Consider the following 5,290-nt stretch of genomic DNA (forward strand, 5'->3'; position numbering starts at 1 on the left):
ATACCAAAAAGATGATTAGTCACAGCTTGCGGAGTTTAGGCCGGCTAGTCAAACAGAAATACAAGAGTTTTGGAAGTTTAAAACAGTTTATACAACTTATCTCTCAAATCAAGCCTCTAAGGCCATAAAGTCTAAAAATAAAAAGATGAGAGAATACCACAACAAAAGTAAAGTAGAATAAAGCATATGAAAGACCATCATCCGCTCTGTCACCATATTCACAAAATTTACCGGGGTGGGTTGTGACCTGCATCTAAAAAGCAACAACAATATATGGTATGAGAACCGGAGGTTCTCAGTATGGTAACAGTACCCAATATATAAGATGTAAGGTTTCGGAATGCCAAAGGCAATCCAAGAACTTCACACCAATACAGATATTCAAGCTTAACGAAAATAAATAAATTAAACCATAAACCATAAACAAGGTTATCTAAACTTAGTGGATTTCTAACTAATACTAGTCACACCGTTATATCTCACAGCCTTCGCCAACCTAACCTCCGTGCGATCTCATCGCCACCGCCTCCCGATCCTCCTCAACGCCAGTAAAACACATTTAATGCAACCAAGAAAAACACAAGTAATATACATATACAGCAGGTAGTTCAATTAGCATATAGACATATTATTCAAATAGGAAAAACTCAAGTAATCAAAGCAAGCAAGCATATAGAAGATGCATATGATGAATGTCTATCCTATTTGGCTCGTGATATCACTTGTTGGTTCAAAATGCCAACTCGACACATGCCCGGGATGTCGCCTTTCTGCCACATAGAAAGGTTATGTGAGCGGGAGACTGCCACAGCCCTCACATCTCAACATAGGCGGGAGACTAGCTCGGCCCCTACGCCGGCACCGCTACCTCAGACAAGCGAGAGACTGCCACAGCCCTTGCCAAAGGAGCATAGCGACTTTCCAAATCAATGTATGTTACGTGAGCGGGAGACTGTCACAGCCCTCACATCCGAACATAGGTGGGAGACTACCACAGTCCCTACGACAGAGAACAATGCATGTCACAATCACATAATCCATCTCAGAGGCCACTACTCACAGCACACTTCCATTCATACTCATTTCATTAACCATAGTCATTCATTTTCAAATTCCCTTTTTCATCATCCATTATCAATCCTCAAGTTCCTCAAATACGACTTAATCATTCTAAATCTCAAAGTCTCGTCAAAGAAATACCTCACCACACCACATTCACTACTCTCATTCACAAACCTTCCAAAGCCTAAGTCACCGTCTTCTAAAACTCGTATATAAATCTATTAATCTCAAACGTAAACCCCTCTATACTAGTCTTAGGGCTTAATTACTATCCACTAGTCTTAAGGAGAAGTTGAAGAAGTTTGGAAAGGTAGAGAACCCTTAAAATTGAAGAAAACACATTTTCAGCAAAGTAGGGGTCATGCGTACGCGTAAGCCACGCGTGGGAGTGCATTATGAAAAGGTCACGCGTACGCGTGGGTGCGTTTTTCTTTGCTCGCGTCGTGTGCAGGTGGTCGCGTACGCATGCAGCATCAGACCCAGAAATTAAATGCTGCAAAATTTCAATTTTTTAAACACCAAACTTTAAACGCTCATAAATTCCTCTACAAAACTCCGTTTTCTACAAACTTTATATCAATTTAAAGCTCTTGAAACCATGTTTAATTTAAAATAAAACCTAATTAATTTTGAAAACCGAGGCTCAAGTTATAATTCGCCAAAATTCATCAAAACATATTTTTACCAAATTTCACAGGGTTTTCTATTTTTCCAAAACTCAAAATCAAATCAAAACATTTACAACCATAATTCATTACCAAAATACTACCACACATTTACCATTATTCCTGAATCATATCACAAATATTTTCACACCTAATCACTCAATTCATTCTCAATCCCCATTCGAAAACTCCTCAATATGTTACCAAACCTCATACTCCTCATCATTCAACAACACCACCACCACACACTACAAATTCTCATCAACATTTAACACCAAACATCAACAATAACCATCATAATTCATCAAAATCATCATAATCATAAATAACACTATTACTCATCATTTTATTATCATAATGCATATATCACACATTACCACACTCCATATCATCTTCTTCATCATCAAACAGAAATTCACATACATATAATTAATCACACACCAACATCATTCAATCCTATCTTAGGGTCAACTATCCTAAGATCCAGAAATATTACATATTACATAAAGGAAACCGAAATCATACCTTAGCTGATTCCCAAAATGCATCAAACACCAAAACGAAGCCACAAAGCTCGATCCAAAGCCTCAAACTAACTCCAACAAACACCAAAACTCAATCTAATATCACATAACATACAAATATCAAACCTAGGATTCACAAAAATAACTAAACACAAGTGTTTAGTGAGACCTTACCTTACCCAACGAGATTAGGGACAAAATTCAACAATATTCCAATGTTAGATCACCCTTATACAAACAAAATCACAAAATCTACTAAAAAATGCGAAAATATTAGGGCTGAAAACTAGAGCACAATTTTAGAGATCTTACCTACAAAACTTATTTAGAAATGACGGGCTTGGCAAGAGCGACGCGTGGCCGCAAACGACTCGTCAATCGGAGCTCCGTAGCTCAAGTTATGGTCACGGGAAGAGAGGAGTGAATAGTGACCAACCCTCACATCTCTTCTCTCTCTCAAGCTGCACCCCCTTCTTCAATTTAGGGTGGAGATGAGCTGAAATGCTCATTTAATGAGCATATATATGTTGGACCTTCGGCCCGATTTGAGCCCGGTCCAACCGTTAGCAGTTTTAGCCCGTTTGGTCCACTTTGGGCCAAAACCTTTAAGATTAGTGTCCGGCTTTCAATTCTAAATTATTTTTGTCCTTCAAAACAATAAATCAACTTTCAAAAATCTTATTTTTCTCAAAATACGGTACCGGACAAACTAGAGCTGATACTGCCGGCTTAAACTCCGGTACATATTTTTATAAAAATTTTCCACAACAGATACATTTTCTAACTTAGAAAAACTCATTGAAATAAAATTTTACCTTTTTTATTTTTAAAATATTATTTTTATATTTTCAAACCTATTTTAGACGATTAAATTATTATTTTATTAAAGCGGTTAAATCGGTTCTTACATAAGCAACCAAATCCTACAACTTGATGGCCTTCCAATAAGCTGGCATCACAAGTCACTTTAGTTGCACTTGAAGGAGGAGTTTTCTAGGTATTGATTAAAGAGGGCATGATATGATTCTATTGAGAGGAATTTGATTGGAATAAATCACGAACAGCATGCTTAATGAGCATAATAACCTTCTCTTTGCTCCAAGAATCATGTTAATTAAAAATGTCAATATTCTTATCTCTCCACACCCACTATATTCCAGTTGAAAAAATAAATTCACTCTGCTTAAGGTTTTTGCGCATTAGGAAATGCAAGTTTGAGTTGTTCGTCTTTAGACTCACTCCTAAACTCTTTTAGATTTGTTGAGATTTTGGACAAAATCTAAGATAAATGATTCACAGTTCCAATTGGGATTTCATCACCCCAGCAAAGTCACATGAGACAATTTTTTCTATAACACTTGAGTGCCACAGCCGAAGCCAAATTTCATTTGTAGCCATTCATGCTTCTTTTTTAACGACCATTTATAACCATCTCTAGCTGTGTGCATCTTTGCAGAATTAGCACTCCATAATTAGCCAGATTCAACCCCTGCTTGATTGTTATTTGTTAAGATCATACATAGTTTATAAGCTCTTGTTTAAGTTCTTTTAGTATAACAGTGTACATGTGAAAGGGTGTTACGGTAGAAAATTTTACTGATAAAAAAAATATTTATTCAATTATGTATGAAGAAGTAACAGCAAGTTCAATGAAATAGTAAATTGACAAGTACTAAATAATGTAATAACAACAAATGAAGTCATAAAGGAATTAAGGAATATAAGTTCAGCTGCATCTCAACCACAGCAAGCATCCATCAAGGAACTTGGAAATTGCAACCTCCCGTTAATAACCTTCTCTCTAGCACTACGCCTTGATCCCCACTCATCCTGATCAATTGTCACATGTCCCGTATTTGTAACTAACTCAGTATTGCAATTTGTGACGCCCCCTTCATGCACATCCCCTTTTCATTAATAACCATAACATTACCCTCCTCTTCAACTATAACCTTGTTCTCAAGGTTGAAAGTGGGGTAAACACGTCGAAATTTGTCAGCTTATTCCCAAGTAACCTCAGCACTCGCGCCTTGCCCCCCACTAAACCTGAATTATTGCACTTCTTTCCCATCCTTTAAGATTGTTCTAGTAGCCAGCAGTTGGTGAGGCTCAATGATGAAACCAACTTCAGTGGAGTGAAGGGGCATTGGCAAGTAATGATCACGCTGCTCACCACGAAATCGCTTTAAGGAGGAGAGGTGAAAAACATCATGAATTCTAGTTTCTGCAGGTAGTGCCAAACGATATACTAATGGGCTGAGCTTGTGACTGATTTGAAAGGGGCCAATTCTATATCTTTCAATTTCATTGTTTCTCTTTTTGATATTGATCTGTCACCTTATAACTCGGTCTTTATTGTGCATTATAAGTTATAACTCGGCCTTAATTATCATTCATTCTGTAACCGACACCTTCATTACCGACTTAATGACTATTATTCTGACTTAATGATCAACGGTCATACCATCAACTCTATGCCTATAAAAGGCACCTATTTCTATATACACTGGAGATTTTTTATACATTATATATTCATAAAATTATTATAATATACAACACATGATAACTTCTATTTCATGTCTTACATTCTATAGTCATAGAATTATTCTTCTACCTCTTAAACACTTACTGACTTGAGCGTCGGAGTGTCTTTTGCAGGTACCCACCCCGTGTTCTCTTTTTGCCGACGTATAACTCATCCCGACGTGAAGCTTGAAGACATTCATCGACGGACGAGCTATACACCGGCCAAACTCAGCGAGAACTGATATTTTTAATTACAAATTTTAATTCAAATCATTATAATTTAGGTATTAAACTAGTTTTTCATTCTTTTCATGGCTTTATATATTTTATTTTATTCTCAATTTATTCATCTGTATTACTTATTTTTTTTATCTTTTATTCTATTATATGTACTTGCATATAAATTTTTGAAATAAATTGATTAATTTATGAATTTAGAATATTTTTTTTTTTTCAGAAATAGTAATGAGAAAATATTTTAAATCCAATACATAGTTAAACAAATGCATAAAA

The sequence above is a fragment of the Arachis ipaensis genome, chromosome B08 (genome assembly GCF_000816755.2).
Source record: "Arachis ipaensis cultivar K30076 chromosome B08, Araip1.1, whole genome shotgun sequence".
In the NCBI taxonomy this organism is placed as follows: Eukaryota; Viridiplantae; Streptophyta; class Magnoliopsida; order Fabales; family Fabaceae; genus Arachis; species Arachis ipaensis.